A 21,804-nucleotide genomic window follows, 5' to 3' on the forward strand; every position below is an offset into this window, starting at 1 on the left:
TCCTGAGAGTGTCGTTTGATCATTCTAGGGTAACGGAGCTCCACCCCCACATCTCAACAGAGCTAAAAGTAGTTGGATGGGCAGGAATCGTGTAGTTTAGCTGCAGTCGTGGTAAGCGAGATTCGCACAGCTTTATGGGGGATTTCTGCGCATCCAACTGCGAGTACTCACGGTAAGGAGAAATTCGTTAAAGCGAATTTCCAAAACAACCGGCACCATCTACATCGCGTTCCACATTATTCTGCAAACTCTATTTAAGTGTCACAAAGATGAAATCTTTTGTTTTTCAGTGTAACTCATGGATGGCATTGTGTGTCAGGGCTCTTTTGATCACTGAAAACAATCTGGGACACCGGAGATAATTAGATTGGCCGGTGAGCCCAACTGAAGGAAAATCTTTATTAAACACAGCTCAGTATATACAGCTTCAACCCCACCCCCACCAGACAGCCTGGCACCGGGTTTTCCCCACCCACAACAAACCCCACAACTAACAATACAGTATGAACTCTATTAGAAGTGACAGACTACAAGGTCACATTTCCCTAAACAGTGTAGAATGTCTGTGAAACATGTCCAGCTTTACAAAGGGGATAAAACCAGAACAGAAAGGGCAAAATGTGATCACACAGGGACAGTTCCTCACAAAGCTCCCCCGTTGTGTAACACCCGCCAGACCCGGCGAGACCTTCAAACGGGTCCGCTTGGGGCTGGTCGGTTCAGAGGGTTACTTCTCCAACTCGGCTTGCCGGGACAACCCATCTGCATTGGCGTTTTGCTTCCCCGGTCAGTACTGGATTGTAAAGTTATAGGGTTGGAGGGCCAAGCTCCACCGAAGCAGACGACCATTGTCCCCGGAGACCCGGTTTAGCCATACCATGGGGTTGTGATCGGTGAGTACGGTGAAGGAGCGCCCGTACAGGTAGGGCTGCAATTTCTTGAGGGCCCATACTAAGGCAAGGCACTCTTTCTCCACAGCAGCGTAGGCCACCTCTCGGGGTAACAACTTTCTACTTAGGTAGGCCACTGGATGGTCGTTCCCGTCATCCCCGATTTGGCTCAGAACAGCGCCCAATCCAAAGGTGGAGGCATCGGTGTGAACACAAAACCGTTTGGAAGGGTCAGGAGCAGCCAAAACGGGAGCATGGATTAGATCATGTTTGAGCTTTTGGAAAGCAGTTTCACACTCTGGGGACCACACAACCTGTCGGGGCAGATTCTTCCGGGTCAGATCCGTTAGGGGTTTAGCAATGGCGCTGTAGTTGGGGATGAATTTACGGTAGTACCCCGCAGTGCCTAGGAAGGCAAGGACCTGGGTCTTGGTTTGGGGAGTGGGCCAATTTGCTACCGCTTCCACCTTTGCAGGTGCCGGTCGTTGCTTCCCACATCCTACCCGATGTCCTAGATATTGGACCTTGGACACCCCAACGTGGCATTTGTCAGGTCGGATGGTCAGCCCTGCTTGCCCGATGCAATCAAGCACTTCCCTGAGATGTTGGAGATGATCCTCCCAACTATCACTGTAGATAGCTATATCGTCTAGATAGGCACAGGAGAATTCCTGCAGTCCATCCAGCAGGTTATCTACCATTCTCTGAAAGGTAGCTGGGGCATTCTTCATCCCAAACGGCATGACCCTGGACTGGTACAAGCCGAACAGGGTGATGAATGCTGACTTTGGTACCGCGTCCGCATCCAGCGGAATCTGCCAGTACCCCTTGCAGAGATCGATAGTGGTAAGAAAATGACCTCTGGCCATCCGGTCCAGCAGCTCGTCTATCCGGGGCATGGGGTATGCATCAGTCACGGTCCGGTCATTGAGCCTGCGGTAGTCCACACAGAACCGGATGGTTCTGTCCTTCTTGGGTACCAGAACTACTGGGGAGGCCCAGGGACTGTCAGAGGGTTCTATCACACCTAAATCTAACATTTCCTTAATCTCTCTTCTCATCCCTTCTCTGATGGACTGAGGAACTTGGTAGGCTGCCTGCTTCAGGGGGGCCTGACCCTGCGTGTCTACCCGGTGGATAGTTGTGGTGGTGTAACCAGGCAAAGACGAGAACAGCCCTCGGTGTTCTTGGAGCAGTTGGCGGGCCTGTTCCTTGGGAGGCAGCCGTGTGCTGTTATCTACATCCGTTACACTCAGCTGGGACTGTCCGTCCCCCGGCACCCCTGGCAGAAGCCAGCAAGTGTTCCTTAACAAAATCATAATCCAAGCAGTAGCTGTCGGTTACAGTTCTGAATGCATCTGCAGCCCGACCGGTTAGCTTGCTGCTCAAAATGGGGACCCGGTCTTGGGCTGCCACACCATGGATGGTGCACAACCGTTCAAAGTCCTGAAGAAAGCTGTCAATGTCCCCATCCGCCTCTGAGAAAGTTTTAAAAACAGCGTAGGGAATTTTCTTTGGTCCGGTTGCAGTCTGGAGAAGGCGGGAGGTAATCCTCTCCCAGACCAAGTCCTTGGTTGATGACCGGGAGTGACTAAGCCGCAGTCTAGGGCCTTGGAAATCTGTTCGGAGGTGGGAGCGCTGCCGAACAGAGCCAAACGCCACTCCACCTCTTGTTGTAAATCCGAATGGTATAGGGGTCTCTGTGTGGTGCTAAGTGGGCCTGGTGTTTCAGGGGCTGATGAGCTGCTCTGTTCCTCTAACTCCTCCTGTGAAGCGGAGTTCTCTTCTGGCAGAGCAGTGTTTGCTTCAAGCATAGCGGAGGGTGCATCAGGTAAAGTGGGGTGCGCATCCGCTTGGTCTAGGGCCATAATCTCGCCCAACAGTTCCTCTCTGGTCTTGGAGCCAGCGATACCTCCCCGAGCAACAAGCAGGCTTTGGAGGGCTGGCTTCCGGAGGTCCCATATATCCATCTGGCTGAGCAGGGACGTCTCCGTGAAAAAGATGGGGTCCTGGTTGCTAGTTTGGACTTTCTCCGCAATGAGGAAAGATCCCACCGCTGCCAACCAATTGTGGCGGAACCGTTCTGCCTGGGCTTCCTCGTGCAGAGCGATATGTCCCACCCAATGGTTCTCTTTTCCAGCAAGTCTTCCAGCACTCTCCCAAGGCAGATATTATACCTAAAAACCCTCCCTTTTGCTCTACCCAAAACCACGAGTCGGAACTTCGTGTAGGGTGAATAATGAATGACTCTTTATTAAACACAGCTCAGTATATACAGCTTCAACCCCACCCCCACCAGACAGCCTGGCACCGGGTTTTCCCCACCCACAACAAACCCAACAACTAACAATACAGTATGAACTCTATTAGAAGTGAAAGACTACAAGGTCACATTTCCCTAAACAGTGTAGAATGTCTGTGAAACATGTCCAGCTTTACAAAGGGGAGAAAACCAGAACAGAAAGGGCAAAATGTGATCACACAGGGACAGTTCCTCACACAGTGTTTTTACTGTGGCAGAGCGGCACCTGTCTTTTAACGTTGCTGTGCAAAACAGGTAGGAGGCGCCCGAGAGTCGTGTGCCCGCCCTACCCGTCCCGTTGATGGAGGCAGCGGGAGGCCATCACCGGATCCCAGCCGGTCATTACCCGCCGACTCCCGGCGATTACCGGTAATCACTGACAGATAGCACGGCGGCAGTGTTTACATTGCAGCTCTGTCATCTGTCAGTTCAGAGCAGGCTGATCCTGAGAGAAGACTTTATCTCCCGGGATCAGCGTGTCCCTGTGCAGTACACACCCCCGCCCCCTAGTAAAACACTCCCCTCACACAGTTAACCCTTTCAAAAGTGAACCCCTTCCTCCCCAGTGCCATTAGTAGCAGTGGCAGTGTTTTTTTTTGCACTCATCACTGTATTGGTGTCACTGGGGATGTCAGTAACCCCAAGTCAGTTCCTCCCAGTGTCAGAATGTCCGCCGCAGTCCCGCCATAAGTCGCTAATCACTGTCATAAATCGCTGATCACCGCCATAAGTCGCCGATCACTGTCATAAATCGCTGATCACCGCCATAAGTCGCTGATCACTGTCATAAATCGCTGATCACCGCCATAAGTCACTGTTCACTGTCATAAATCGCTGATCACTGCCATAAGTCGCTGTTCACTGTCATAAATCGCTGATCACCGCCATAAGTCACTGATCACTGTCATAAATCGCTGATGACCGCCATAAGTCGCTGTTCGCCACCGTTAGTATAATTAAAAAAAAAAATCCCACTATCTTTCCCGCCATTTGTAGACGCTATAACTTTCACGTAAACCAATTCATTTACACGTATTGGGATTTCTTTTAGCAAAGACATGTCGCAGAATGCATTTTGGTCGAAATTTATGACTAAATTAGATTTTTACATTTTTTTACCGGACATGTTTTATAGCAAAAGTCCAAAATATTGTTTTGTTTTTTTTTCAAAATTCTCAGACTCTTTTTTATAGTGCAAAAAATAAAAACCGCACAGGCGATCGAATACCACCAAAAGAAAGCTCAATTTGTGGGAAAAAAAGGATGTAAATTTAATTTGGGTGCAGTGTTGCATGACCGTGCAATTGTCCGTTAAACTAGGCAGTGCTGTATAGCAAAAAAAGGTGTAAATTCCATTATCTCTCCCATAGTCTGCAGACGATATAACGGTCACACAAAGCAATCAATATCCACTTATTGGGGTCCTTTTCCCATAAACATGGAGCGGGAGACATTTTGGTGAAATTTATAACTAACTTTGAGGTTACTTTATATATTTTATAGCTGAAAGTAACAAATATTGTTTTTCTTCAAAATTTTTGATTTTTTTTGTTTATAGCATGAAAAATAAAAAGCGCACAGGTGATGACATCCCAACGAAAGAAAGCTCTATTTGTGTGAAAAAAAGCACGTAAATTTTGTTTGGGTGCAGCGTTGCCCGACCGTGCAATTATCAGTTGAATTAGTGCAGCGCTGAGTAGCAAAAAGAGGCGTGGTCATTAAGGAGGGTAAGTCCTCCGGAGGGGGAGGGGTTAAGCAGAGCACCATTTTCAAGCAATATGGGGAAGAAAAAGGATCTTTCTGCTGCTGAAAAGAGTGAAATAGTTTGATGCCTTGGACGAGGGATGAAAACATTCGATATTTCAGGAAAACGTAAGCGTGATCATCGCACTATGAAGAGATTTGTGGCTGATTCAGAGCACAGACGGGTTGGTGCAGATAAAGGCACATTGAGGAAGATTTCTGCCAGATCCAGGCATCGGATCAAGAGAGCAGCTGCTACAATCCCATTACATAGCAGCAAACAGATATTTGAAGCTGCTGGTGCCTCTGGAGTCCCACGGACATCAAGGTGTAGAGTCCTCCAGAGTCCTGCAACTGTGCATAAACCTTCTATTCGGCCACCACTAACCAATGCTCACAAGCAGAAACGGCTGCATTGGGCAGAAAAATACATGAAGACTCATTTTCAAGCAGTCCTGTTCACTGATGAGTGCCGTGCAACCCTGGATGGTCCAGATGGATGGAGTAGTGGATGGTTGGTGGACGGCCACCCTGTTCCAACAAGGCTACGACGTCAGCAAGGCGGTGGTGGAGTCATGTTTTGGGCTGGAATCATGGGAACAGAGCTGGTCAGCCCCTTTAGGGTCCCCGAAGGTGTAAAGATGACCTCTGCAAAGTATGTGGAGTTAATGACTGACCACTTTCTTCCCTGGTACAGAAGGAAGAACTATGCTTTCCGTAATAAAATCATCTTCATGCATGACAATGCACCATCTCATGCTGCAAAGAATACCTCTGCATCAATGGCTGCTATGGGGATAAAAGGAGAGAAAGTCATGGTGTGGCCTCCATCCTCCCCTGACCTCAATCCTATTGAGAACCTTTGGAGCATCCTCAAGCAAAAGATCTATGAGGGTGGGAGGCAGTTTACATCCAAACAGCAGCTCTGGGAGGCTATTCTGACATCTTGCAAACAAATTCAAGCAGAAACTGTCCGAAAACTCCCAAGTTCAATGGATGCCAGACTTGTGATCTGCTATCAGATAAGGGCTCCTGTGTTACAATGTAACGTGACCGCTTCAAATGTTTACAAAGTTACAATGTTGGGAAAAGTTTGATTGAAAGGCTTTTGATTTCAGTAAATCTGCTGCAAACACAACAAATGACAATTTTCAGTTCTTTACAACCTAGAAAGTGTTTGGAAACTTCCTGTGCGGAATAATCCGGAACACAAATCCTGTTATCATTAGGAGGTTTGTTCAATAAAATGTGAATTGTCCTCTTCATAGCTGATAACCTGAGAATTCTGCCGACTGATATTTACATCAATTATTGAGGGAAATGAGGAAATATCATTTGCAGAATCATTTGGAACACGGTGTAGTCTCTGCTCTCCATACTGCACCCTCTGTATTCATCAGTTATTTTCATGTTCCTCATTATGAGACCAACCCAGGAAATCCCAGTGTGAGATGTACGAAATGCTACATCCTGTACATGAAACACTTCCCTGTTTTCGGACATTTTACAGCTGGTTCCAACCAGTCAAACAGGTTCTCCGTCTCCATCTTATACACACGGCCACCAGCATGGGATCTCCTCCACTTCAGACCACATAGGTAAGTCAGGTTCCTATTCCTTAATAATATAATAGCAGGGTGTAGTGCTTAAACATCATCATCATATGATATGTCAAGCCTAATAAACAGCTTCTAAATATAATAAAACATCAATATATGAAAATAACAATCCTAAAAAACAAGTGAGAAAGTGACATAGTGCAAATACATACTTAAAAGTGTATTGCGTCACTAATCAGTGACCCGCCATGTGCACGGTGTCAGGTATAGTCCAAATAATAAGGTGTCTATGGGTCTTCCAGATCCAAATGACTGGTCCAAATGGTTGGTGATAAGGGAAAGTGTAAAGACTGCGCACTCACCAGACGCGCAATCACACTGCGCATTTAGAGATATCAATCTCAAAGTAACAGGGTATCCAAAAAATCAGCCGATTTTCGAACCGTCTATGGCGGGCATTTGTCTTTCTCTCTCTGTCTGTAAGCTTGATAAAGAGGGTCACCGCGTTCTCCAAATGTTGGAGGAACTAAACTGCTGATCTAGGATTTCAGTAAATCCGGCATCACAATCTACTTCTCAGTGTTGGTTTCCTCCTCATTGCCGGCCATCATTTGGGCCTCAGAATGGCTCCGGTATTCCCTCCTAGGAAGGACATTCAGGCCGATCTCCCACCATGTTCCTCTGATGTGTCCGAGACAGAATAACAGGAGAGACACCAGGAGAACCCGCTGGGACCTGACACTCCGAGAACCAGAGTTATGGTGGAGTATAGACCCAGAAATGTCATCAGAATGCTGATACTCCTTCCTGGAGTCATTGCTTTGGCTCCACTTGTACTTCTACTTCCTCCGGGTTGAGGGGATAGAGGAGCAAGAGGGTATGAAGCTGGGTCCTGACACTCCGAGAATTCAGGGTTATGGTGGAGCAGAGACCCTTCCTGACCAATCTCCTCCCCGGGGCCTTTGTACTGCCTCCACTTGTACTTCTATTTCCTTCACATTGAGGAGATGGAGAATCAAGTGGAGGGTATGAACAGGGAAGATGTTACAAACAACAGGGCCCCATACAGCCAATCTGATAGGGCCCCTCCCCCCAAAAAAAGTTTAATATGATTTAGTTAGGAATGAACACAGTGAGTGCTCGGTACTGATCAATCATTCTGTTCATTCAGGAGAATAAGGGGCTGTTAAGTGTGACATATTTAGAGGACCTGTGCTCTTAGCTGTGGGAGAGAAGCAGAGGAGGGAACCCGGAAGTACTGCAGCGGTGGGGGGCCCCGGGCAGCAAAAGGAAACATATGGTGCACAGGGAAGGTGATGGGTGTGGTGGTGGGGCAAAGGGGGAGGGGCAATTACTGGAACTGATCCCTTGTATAGCTCTATCTGCAGCTGAAATCCGGCCAGAGAGAGGAGAAGAAGCCGACTTTCAGCTGCTGCAGAGAGAGCCGTACAGGGGATCAGTTCCAGTAATTGCTGCCCCACCGTGCCGATCACCCTCCTTGCCCTCATCTGATTCATTCCTGTACATACCAATCATTGTCATACCTCCGTACTCCTCTCCTGTACATACCGATCACTGTCATACCTCCGTACTCCTCTCCTGTACATACCGATCACTGTCATACCCCCCATACTCCTCTCCTGTACATACCGATCACTGTCATACCCCCCATACTCCTCTCCTGTACATACCGATCACTGTCATACCTCCACACTCCTCTCCTGTACATACCGATCACTGTCATACCCCCCATACTCCTCTCCTGTACATACCGATCACTGTCATACGTCCACACTCCTCTCCTGTACATACCGATCACTGTCATACCCCCCATACTCCTCTCCTGCACATACCCATCACTGTCATACCTCCACACTCCTCTCCTGCACATACCCATCACTGTCATACCTCCACACTCCTCTCCTGTACATACCGATCACTGTCATACCCCCCATACTCCTCTCCTGTACATACCGATCACTGTCATACCTCTGTACTCCTCTCCTGTACATACCGATCACTGTCATACCTCCGTACTCCTCTCCTGTACATACCGATCACTGTCATACCTCCCACACTCCTCTCCTGTACATACCCATCACTGTCATACCTCCGTACTCCTCTCCTGTACATACCGATCACTGTCATACCCCCCACACTCCTCTCCTGTACATACCCATCACTGTCATACCTCCACACTCATCTCCTGTACATACCGATCACTGTCATATCTCCGTACTCCTCTCCTGTACATACCGATCACTGTCATATCCCCCACACTCCTCTCCTGTACATACCGATCACTGTCATACCTCCCACACTCCTCTCCTGTACATACCCATCACTGTCATACCTCCGTACTCCTCTCCTGTACATACCGATCACTGTCATACCTCCCACACTCCTCTCCTGTACATACCCATCACTGTCATACCTCCGTACTCCTCTCCTGTACATACCGATCACTGTCATACCCCCCCACACTCCTCTCCTGTGCATACCGATCACTGTCATACCCCCCACACTCCTTTCCTGTACATATTGTTCACTGTCATACCCCCCACACTCCTCTCCTGTACATACCCATCACTGTCATACCTCCCACACTCCTCTCCTGTACATACCGATCACTGTCATACCCCCCATACTCCTCTCCTGTACATACCGATCACTGTCATACCTCCACACTCCTCTCCTTTACGTATCCATCACTGTCATATCCCCCACACTCCTCTCCTTTACATACCCATCACTGTCATACCTCCACACTCCTCTCCTGTACATACCGATCACTGTCATACCTCCGTACTCCTCTCCTGTACATACCGATCACTGTCATACCTCCGTACTCCTCTCCTGTACATACCGATCACTGTCATACCTCCGCACTCCTCTCCTGTACATACCGATCACTGTCATGCCCCCCCACACTCCTCTCCTGTACATACCGATCACTGTCATACAACCCACACTCCTCTCCTGTACATAACGATCACTGTCATACCTCCACACTCCTCTCCTGTACATACCGATCACTGTCATACCCCCCACACTCCTTTCCTGTACATATTGTTCACTGTCATACCCCCCACACTCCTCTCCTGTACATACCGATCACTGTCATACCCCCCATACTCCTCTCCTGTACATACCGATCACTGTCATACCTCCACACTCCTCTCCTTTACGTATCCATTACTGTCATATCCCCCACACTCCTCTCCTTTACATACCCATCACTGTCATACCTCCACACTCCTCTCCTGTACATACCGATCACTGTCATACCTCCGTACTCCTCTCCTGTACATACCGATCACTGTCATACCTCCACACTCCTCTCCTGTACATACCGATCACTGTCATACCCCCCACACTCCTCTCCTGTACATACCGATCACTGTCATACCTCCGCACTCCTCTCCTGTACATACCAATCACTGTCATACCCCCCACACTCCTCTCCTGTACATACCAATCACTGTCATACCTCCACACTCCTCTCCTATACACACCGATCACTGTCATACCTCCACACTCCTCTCCTGTACATACCGATCACTGTCATACCTCCACACTCCTCTCCTGTACATACAGATCACTGTTATACCTCCACACTCCTCTCCTTTTTGTACCCATCACTGTCATACCCCCACAATCCTCTTCTGTACATACCGATCACTGTCATACCTCCATACTCCTCTCCTGTACATATCCATCACTGTCATACCTCCACACTCCTCTCCTGTACATACCGATCACTGTCATACCTCCACACTCCTCTCCTGTACATACCCATCACTGTCATACCTCCACACTCCTCTCCTGTACATACCGATCACTGTCATACCTCCATACTCCTCTCCTGTACATACCCATCACTGTCATACCTCCACACTCCTCTCCTGTACATATCGATCACTGTCATAAACCCCACACTCCTCTCCTGTACACACTGATCACTGTCATACCTCCACACTCCTCTCCTGTACATACCCATCACTGTCATACCTCCGTACTCCTCTCCTGTACATACCCATCACTGTGATACCGCTACACTCCTCTCCTGTACATACCGATCACTGTCATACCTCCACACTCCTCTCCTGTACATACCGATCACTGTCATACCTCCACACTCCTCTCCTGTACACACCGATCACTGTCATACCTCCACACTCCTCTCCTGTAAATACCGATCACTGTCATACCTCCGTACTCCTCTCCTATACATACCCATCACTGTCATACCTCTACACTCCTCTCCTGTACACACCGATCACTGTCATACCTCCACACTCTTCTCCAGTACATACCGATCACTGTCATACCTCTACACTCCTCTCCTGTACATACCGATCACTGTCATACCCCCCACACTCCTTTCCTGTACATATTGTTCACTGTCATACCTTCACACTCCTCTCCTGTACACACCGATCACTGTAATACCCCCCACACTCCTCTCCTGTACATACCCATCACTGTCATACCTCCCACACTCCTCTCCTGTACATACCGATCACTGTCATACTCCCCATACTCCTCTCCTGTACATACCAATCACTGTCATACTCCCCATACTCCTCTCCTGTACATACCGATCACTGTCATACCTCCCACACTCCTCTCCTGTACATACCCATCACTGTCATACCTCTGTACTCTGCTCCTGTACATACCGATCACTGTCATACCCCCCACACTCCTCTCCTGTACATACCCATCTCTGTCATACCTCCACACTCCTCTCCTGTACATACCGATCACTGTCATATCTCCGTACTCCTCTCCTGTACATACCGATCACTGTCATATCCCCCACACTCCTCTCCTGTACATACCGATCACTGTCATACCCCCCACACTCCTTTCCTGTACATATTGTTCACTGTCATTCCCCCCACACTCCTCTCCTGTACATACCCATCACTGTCATACCTCCCACACTCCTCTCCTGTACATACCGATCACTGTCATACCCCCCATACTCCTCTCCTGTACATACCGATCACTGTCATACCTCCACACTCCTCTCCTTTACGTATCCATCACTGTCATATCCCCCACACTCCTCTCCTTTACATACCCATCACTGTCATACCTCCGCACTCCTCTCCTGTACATACCGATCACTGTCATACCTCCGTACTCCTCTCCTGTACATACCGATCACTGTCATACCTCCGTACTCCTCTCCTTTACATACCGATCACTGTCATACCTCCGCACTCCTCTCCTGTACATACCGATCACTGTCATGCCCCCCCACACTCCTCTCCTGTACATACCGATCACTGTCATACAACCCACACTCCTCCTGTACATAACGATCACTGTCATACCTCCACACTCCTCTCCTGTACATACCGATCACTGTCATACCTCCGTACTCCTCTCCTGTACATACCGATCACTGTCATACCTCCACACTCCTCTCCTGTACATACCGATCACTGTCAAACCTCCACACTCCTCTCCTGTACATACCGATCACTGTCATACCTCTGTTCTCCTCTCCTGTACATACCCATCACTTTCATACCTCCACACTCCTCTCCTGTACATACCCATCAATTTCATACCTTCACACTCCTCTCCTGTACATACCCATCACTGTCATACCTCCGCACTCCTCTCCTGTACATACCGATCACTGTCATACCCCCCACACTCCTCTCCTGTACATACCGATCACTGTCATACCCCCCACACTCCTCTCCTGTACATACCAATCACTGTCATACCTCCACACTCCTCTCCTATACACACCGATCACTGTCATACCTCCACACTCCTCTCCTGTACATACCCATCACTGTGATACCGCTACACTCCTCTCCTGTACATACCCATCACTGTCATACCTCCCACACTCCTCTCCTGTACATACCGATCACTGTCATACCCCCCATACTCCTCTCCTGTACATACCGATCACTGTCATACCTCCACACTCCTCTCCTTTACGTATCCATCACTGTCATATCCCCCACACTCCTCTCCTTTACATACCCATCACTGTCATACCTCCACACTCCTCTCCTGTACATACCGATCACTGTCATACCTCCGTACTCCTCTCCTGTACATACCGATCACTGTCATACCTCCGTACTCCTCTCCTGTACATACCGATCACTGTCATACCTCCGCACTCCTCTCCTGTACATACCGATCACTGTCATGCCCCCCCACACTCCTCTCCTGTACATACCGATCACTGTCATACAACCCACACTCCTCTCCTGTACATAACGATCACTGTCATACCTCCACACTCCTCTCCTGTACATACCGATCACTGTCATACCCCCCACACTCCTTTCCTGTACATATTGTTCACTGTCATACCCCCCACACTCCTCTCCTGTACATACCGATCACTGTCATACCCCCCATACTCCTCTCCTGTACATACCGATCACTGTCATACCTCCACACTCCTCTCCTTTACGTATCCATTACTGTCATATCCCCCACACTCCTCTCCTTTACATACCCATCACTGTCATACCTCCACACTCCTCTCCTGTACATACCGATCACTGTCATACCTCCGTACTCCTCTCCTGTACATACCGATCACTGTCATACCTCCACACTCCTCTCCTGTACATACCGATCACTGTCATACCCCCCACACTCCTCTCCTGTACATACCGATCACTGTCATACCTCCGCACTCCTCTCCTGTACATACCAATCACTGTCATACCCCCCACACTCCTCTCCTGTACATACCAATCACTGTCATACCTCCACACTCCTCTCCTATACACACCGATCACTGTCATACCTCCACACTCCTCTCCTGTACATACCGATCACTGTCATACCTCCACACTCCTCTCCTGTACATACAGATCACTGTTATACCTCCACACTCCTCTCCTTTTTGTACCCATCACTGTCATACATCCACAATCCTCTTCTGTACATACCGATCACTGTCATACCTCCATACTCCTCTCCTGTACATATCCATCACTGTCATACCTCCACACTCCTCTCCTGTACATACCGATCACTGTCATACCTCCACACTCCTCTCCTGTACATACCCATCACTGTCATACCTCCACACTCCTCTCCTGTACATACCGATCACTGTCATACCTCCATACTCCTCTCCTGTACATACCCATCACTGTCATACCTCCACACTCCTCTCCTGTACATATCGATCACTGTCATACCCCCCACACTCCTCTCCTGTACACACTGATCACTGTCATACCTCCACACTCCTCTCCTGTACATACCCATCACTGTCATACCTCCGTACTCCTCTCCTGTACATACCCATCACTGTGATACCGCTACACTCCTCTCCTGTACATACCGATCACTGTCATACCTCCACACTCCTCTCCTGTACATACCGATCACTGTCATACCTCCACACTCCTCTCCTGTACACACCTATCACTGTCATACCTCCACACTCCTCTCCTGTAAACACCGATCACTGTCATACCTCCGTACTCCTCTCCTATACATACCCATCACTGTCATACCTCTACACTCCTCTCCTGTACACACCGATCACTGTCATACCTCCACACTCTTCTCCAGTACATACCGATCACTGTCATACCTCTACACTCCTCTCCTGTACATACCGATCACTGTCATACCCCCCACACTCCTTTCCTGTACATATTGTTCACTGTCATACCTTCACACTCCTCTCCTGTACACACCGATCACTGTAATACCCCCCACACTCCTCTCCTGTACATACCCATCACTGTCATACCTCCCACACTCCTCTCCTGTACATACCGATCACTGTCATACTCCCCATACTCCTCTCCTGTACATACCAATCACTGTCATACTCCCCATACTCCTCTCCTGTACATACCGATCACTGTCATACCTCCCACACTCCTCTCCTGTACATACCCATCACTGTCATACCTCCGTACTCTGCTCCTGTACATACCGATCACTGTCATACCCCCCACACTCCTCTCCTGTACATACCCATCTCTGTCATACCTCCACACTCCTCTCCTGTACATACCGATCACTGTCATATCTCCGTACTCCTCTCCTGTACATACCGATCACTGTCATATCCCCCACACTCCTCTCCTGTACATACCGATCACTGTCATACCCCCCACACTCCTTTCCTGTACATATTGTTCACTGTCATTCCCCCCACACTCCTCTCCTGTACATACCCATCACTGTCATACCTCCCACACTCCTCTCCTGTACATACCGATCACTGTCATACCCCCCATACTCCTCTCCTGTACATACCGATCACTGTCATACCTCCACACTCCTCTCCTTTACGTATCCATCACTGTCATATCCCCCACACTCCTCTCCTTTACATACCCATCACTGTCATACCTCCGCACTCCTCTCCTGTACATACCGATCACTGTCATACCTCCGTACTCCTCTCCTGTACATACCGATCACTGTCATACCTCCGTACTCCTCTCCTTTACATACCGATCACTGTCATACCTCCGCACTCCTCTCCTGTACATACCGATCACTGTCATGCCCCCCCACACTCCTCTCCTGTACATACCGATCACTGTCATACAACCCACACTCCTCCTGTACATAACGATCACTGTCATACCTCCACACTCCTCTCCTGTACATACCGATCACTGTCATACCTCCGTACTCCTCTCCTGTACATACCGATCACTGTCATACCTCCACACTCCTCTCCTGTACATACCGATCACTGTCAAACCTCCACACTCCTCTCCTGTACATACCGATCACTGTCATACCTCTGTTCTCCTCTCCTGTACATACCCATCACTTTCATACCTCCACACTCCTCTCCTGTACATACCCATCAATTTCATACCTTCACACTCCTCTCCTGTACATACCCATCACTGTCATACCTCCGCACTCCTCTCCTGTACATACCGATCACTGTCATACCCCCCACACTCCTCTCCTGTACATACCGATCACTGTCATACCCCCCACACTCCTCTCCTGTACATACCAATCACTGTCATACCTCCACACTCCTCTCCTATACACACCGATCACTGTCATACCTCCACACTCCTCTCCTGTACATACCCATCACTGTGATACCGCTACACTCCTCTCCTGTACATACCGATCACTGTCTTACCTCCGTACTCCTCTCCTGTACACACCGATCACTGTCATAACTCCACACTGCTCTCCTGTACATACCGATCACTGTCATACCTCCACACTCCTCTCCTGTACATACCAATCACTGTCATACCTCCCATACTCCTCTCCTGTACATACCCATCACTGTCATACCTCTGTACTCCTCTCCTGTACACACCGATCACTGTCATACCTCCACACTCCTCTCCTGTACATACCGATCACTGTCATACCTCCGTACTCCTCTCCTATACATACCCATCACTGTCATACCTCCCACACTCCTCTAGTGTACATACCCATCACTGTGATGCCTCTACACTCCTCGCCTGTACATACCTATCACTGTCATACCTCCACACTCCTCTCTTGTACACACCGATCACTATCATACCTCCACACTCCTCTCCTGTACACACTGATCACTGTCATACCTCCACATTGCTCTCCTTTACATACCGATCACTGTCATGCTTCCGTACTCCTCGCCTGTACATACCGATCACTGTCATACCTCCACACTCCTCTCCTGTACATACCGATCACTGTCATACCTCCACACTCCTCTCCTGTACATACCCATCACTGTCATACCTCTGTACTCCTCTCCTGTACACACCGATCACTGTCATACCTCCACACTCCTCTCCTGTACATACCGATCACTGTCATACCTCCGTACTCCTCTCCTATACATACCCATCACTGTCATACCTCCCACACTCCTCTCCTGTACATACCCATCACTGTGATGCCTCTACACTCCTCGCCTGTACATACCTATCACTGTCATACCTCCACACTCCTCTCTTGTACACACCGATCACTATCATACCTCCACACTCCTCTCCTGTACATTCCGATCACTGTCATACCTCCGTACTCCTCTCCTGTACATACCGATCACTGTCATACCTCTACACTCCTCTCCTTTACACACCGATCACTGTCATACCTCCACACTCCTCTCCTGTACATACCGATCACTGTCATACCTCTACACTCCTCTCCTGTACATACCGATCACTGTCATACCCCCCACACTTCTTTCCTGTACATATTGTTCACTGTCATACCTTCACACTCCTCTCCTGTACACACCGATCACTGTAATACCCCCCACACTCCTCTCCTGTACATACCCATCACTGTCATACCTCCCACACTCCTTTCCTGTACATACCCATCACTGTCATACTCCCCATACTCCTCTCCTGTTCATACCGATCACTGTCATACTCCCCATACTCCTCTCCTGTACATACCGATCACTGTCATACCTCCACACTCCTCTCCTGTACATACCCATCACTGTCATACCTTCACACTCCTCTCCTGTACATACCTATCACTGTCATACCTCCACACTCCTCTCCTGTACATACCCATCACTGTCACACCTCCACACTCCTCTCCTGTACATACCGATCACTGTCATACTTCCGTACTCCTCTCCTGTACATACCGATCACTGTCATACCTCCACACTCCTCTCCTGTACATACCGATCACTGTCATACCTCCACACTCCTCTCCTGTACATACCGATCACTGTCATACCTCCACACTCCTCTCCTGTACATACCCATCACTGTCATACCTCTGTACTCCTCTCCTGTACACACCGATCACTGTCATACCTCCACACTCCTCTCCTGTACATACCGATCACTGTCATACCTCCGTACTCCTCTCCTATACATACCCATCACTGTCATACCTCCCACACTCCTCTCCTGTACATACCCATCACTGTGATGCCTCTACACTCCTCGCCTGTACATACCTATCACTGTCATACCTCCACACTCCTCTCCTGTACACACCGATCACTGTCATACCTCCACACTCCTCTCCTGTACATTCCGATCACTGTCATACCTCCGTACTCCTCTCCTGTACATACCGATCACTGTCATACCTCTACACTCCTCTCCTTTACACACCGATCACTGTCATACCTCCACACTCCTCTCCTGTACATACCGATCACTGTCATACCTCTACACTCCTCTCCTGTACATACCGATCACTGTCATACCCCCCACACTCCTTTCCTGTACATATTGTTCACTGTCATACCTTCACACTCCTCTCCTGTACACACCGATCACTGTAATACCCCCCACACTCCTCTCCTGTACATACCCATCACTGTCATACCTCCCACACTCCTCTCCTGTACATACCGATCACTGTCATACTCCCCATACTCCTCTCCTGTACATACCGATCACTGTCATACCTCCACACTCCTCTCCTGTACATACCCATCACTGTCATACCTCCACACTCCTCTCCTGTACATACCTATCACTGTCATACCTCCACACTCTTCTCCTGTACATACCCATCACTGTCATACCTCCACACTCCTCTCCTGTACATACCAATCACTGTCATACCTCCGTACTCCTCTCCTGTACATACCGATCACTGTTATACCTCTACACTCCTCTCCTGTACATACCCATCACTGTGATACCTCTACACTCCTCGCCTGTACATACCTATCACTGTCATACCTCCACACTCCTCTCCTGTACATACCGATCACTGTCATACCTCCGTACTCCTCTCCTATACATACCCATCACTGTCATACCTCCCACACTCCTCTCCTGTACATACCCATCACTGTGATGCCTCTACACTCCTCGCCTGTACATACCTATCACTGTCATACCTCCACACTCCTCTCCTGTACACACCGATCACTGTCATACCTCCACACTCCTCTCCTGTACATTCCGATCACTGTCATACCTCCGTACTCCTCTCCTGTACATACCGATCACTGTCATACCTCTACACTCCTCTCCTGTACACACCGATCACTGTCAAACCTCCACACTCCTCTCCTGTACATTCCGATCACTGCCATACCTCCGTACTCCTCTCCTGTACATACCCATCACTGTCATACCTCTGTACTCCTCTCCTGTACATACCGATCACTGTCATACCTCTACACTCCTCTCCTTTACACACCGATCACTGTCATACCTCCACACTCCTCTCCTGTACATACCGATCACTGTCATACCTCTACACTCCTCTCCTGTACATACCGATCACTGTCATACCCCCCACACTCCTTTCCTGTACATATTGTTCACTGTCATACCTTCACACTCCTCTCCTGTACACACCGATCACTGTAATACCCCCCACACTCCTCTCCTGTACATACCCATCACTGTCATACCTCCCACACTCCTCTCCTGTACATACCCATCACTGTCATACTCCCCATACTCCTCTCCTGTTCATACCGATCACTGTCATACTCCCCATACTCCTCTCCTGTACATACCGATCACTGTCATACCTCCACACTCCTCTCCTGTACATACCCATCACTGTCATACCTCCACACTCCTCTCCTGTACATACCTATCACTGTCATACCTCCACACTCCTCTCCTGTACATACCCATCACTGTCACACCTCCACACTCCTCTCCTGTACATATTGATCACTGTCATACCTCCAAACTCCTCTCCTGTACATGCCGATCACTGTCATACCCACCACACTCCTCTCCTGTACATACCAATCACTGTCATACCTCCGTACTCCTCTCCTGTACATACCGATCACTGTCATACCTCCACACTCCTCTCCTGTACATACCAATCACTGTCATACCTCTCACACTCCTCTCCTGTACATACCAATCACTGTTATACCTCCACACTCCTCTCCTGTACATACCGATCACTGTCATACCTCCCACACTCCTCTCCTGTACATACCAATCACTGTTATACCTCTACACTCCTCTCCTGTACATACCGATCACTGTCATACCTCCGTACTCTTCTAATGTACATACCGATCACTGTCATACCTCCACACTCCTCTCCTGTACATACCGATCACTGTCATACCTCCACACTCCTCTCCTGTACATACCGATCACTGTCATACCCCCCACACTTCTCTCCTGTACATACTGATGACTGTCATACCTCCACACTCCTCTCCTGTACATACCCATCACTGTCATACCTCCACACTCCTCTCCTGTACATACCGATCACTGTCATACCTCCGTACTCCTCTCCTGTACATACCGATCACTGTCATACCTCCACACTCCTCTCCTGTACATACCCATCACTGTCATACACCCACACTCCTCTCCTGTACATACCAATCACTGTTATTCCCCCCCCCACTCCTCTCCTGTGCATACCGATCACTGTCAAACCTCCGTACTCCATTCCTGTACATACCGATCACCGTCATACCTCCACACTCCTCTCCTGTACATAACGATCACTGTCATACTGTACCTCCACACTCCTCTCCTGTACATACAGATCACTGTTATACCTCCACACTCCTCTTCTTTTCGTACCCATCACTGTCATACCCCCACACTCCTCTCCTGTACATACCGATCACTGTCATACCCCCCACACTCTTCTCCTGTACATATCGATCACTGTCATACCTCCACACTTCTCTCTTGTACATACCGATCACTGTCATACCTCCACACTCCTCAGCTATACATACCGATCACTGTCATACCTCGATACTCCTCTCCTGTACATATCAATCACTGTCATACCTCCCACACTCCTCTCCTGTACATACTCATCACTGTCATACCTCCACACTCCTCTCCTGTATATATCGATCACTGTCATACCTCCACACTCCTCTCCTGTACATACCAATCACTGTCATACCTCCCACACTCCTCTCCTGTACATACCGATCACTGTCATACCTCCGTACTCCTCTCCTGTACATACCCATCACTGTGATACCTCTACACTCCTCTCCTGTACATACATATCACTGTCATACCTCCACACTCCTCTCCTGTACATACCGATCACTGTCATACCTCCGTACTCCTCTCCTGTACATACCGATCACTGTCATACCTCTACACTCGTCTCCTGTACACAAAGATCACTGTCATACCTCCACACTCCTCTCCTATACATACCCATCACTGTCATACCTCCGTACTCCTTTCCTGTACATACCCATCACTGTCATACCTCCACACTCCTCTCCTGTACATACCAATCACTGTCATACCTCTCACACTCCTCTCCTGTACATACCAATCACTGTTATACCTCCACACTCCTCTCCTGTACATACCGATCACTGTCATACCTCCCACACTCCTCTCCTGTACATACCAATCACTGTTATACCTCTACACTCCTCTCCTGTACATACCGATCACTGTCATACCTCCGTACTCTTCTAATGTACATACCGATCACTGTCATACCTCCACACTCCTCTCCTGTACATACCGATCACTGTCATACCTCCACACTCCTCTCCTGTACATACCGATCACTGTCATACCCCCCACACTTCTCTCCTGTACATACTGATGACTGTCATACCTCCACACTCCTCTCCTGTACATACCCATCACTGTCATACCTCCACACTCCTCTCCTGTACATACCGATCACTGTCATACCTCCGTACTCCTCTCCTGTACATACCGATCACTGTCATACCTCCACACTCCTCTCCTGTACATACCCATCACTGTCATACACCCACACTCCTCTCCTGTACATACCAATCACTGTTATTCCCCCCCCACTCCTCTCCTGTGCATACCGATCACTGTCAAACCTCCGTACTCCATTCCTGTACATACCGATCACCGTCATACCTCCACACTCCTCTCCTGTACATAACGATCACTGTCATACTGTACCTCCACACTCCTCTCCTGTACATACAGATCACTGTTATACCTCCACACTCCTCTCCTTTTCGTACCCATCACTGTCATACCCCCACACTCCTCTCCTGTACATACCGATCACTGTCATACCCCCCACACTCTTCTCCTGTACATATCGATCACTGTCATACCTCCACACTTCTCTCTTGTACATACCGATCACTGTCATACCTCCACACTCCTCAGCTATACATACCGATCACTGTCATACCTCGACACTCCTCTCCTGTACATATCAATCACTGTCATACCTCCCACACTCCTCTCCTGTACATACTCATCACTGTCATACCTCCACACTCCTCTCCTGTATATATCGATCACTGTCATACCTCCACACTCCTCTCCTGTACATACCAATCACTGTCATACCTCCCACACTCCTCTCCTGTACATACCGATCACTGTCATACCTCCGTACT

The 21,804-nt window shown here is 48.8% G+C and overlaps 1 protein-coding gene across 1 annotated transcript in view; it reads left to right on the top strand.

Moving 5' to 3' along the window:
- Positions 1 to 6,095: 6,095 nt before the first annotated feature.
- LOC149470525 (uncharacterized) overlaps positions 6,096 to 21,804 on the top strand; it is a 39,127-nt gene continuing 23,418 nt past the window's right edge. The window contains exon 1 of the mRNA XM_089662696.1: positions 6,096 to 6,533. The gene's annotated coding sequence lies outside the window, so the exon portion shown is untranslated. The remainder of the gene's footprint in view (positions 6,534 to 21,804) is intronic.

The sequence above is a fragment of the Staurois parvus genome, unplaced genomic scaffold, assembly GCF_062004578.1.
Source record: "Staurois parvus isolate SC_StPar_1 unplaced genomic scaffold, SC_StPar_1.0 ptg000039l, whole genome shotgun sequence".
Classification (NCBI taxonomy): Eukaryota; Metazoa; Chordata; class Amphibia; order Anura; family Ranidae; genus Staurois; species Staurois parvus.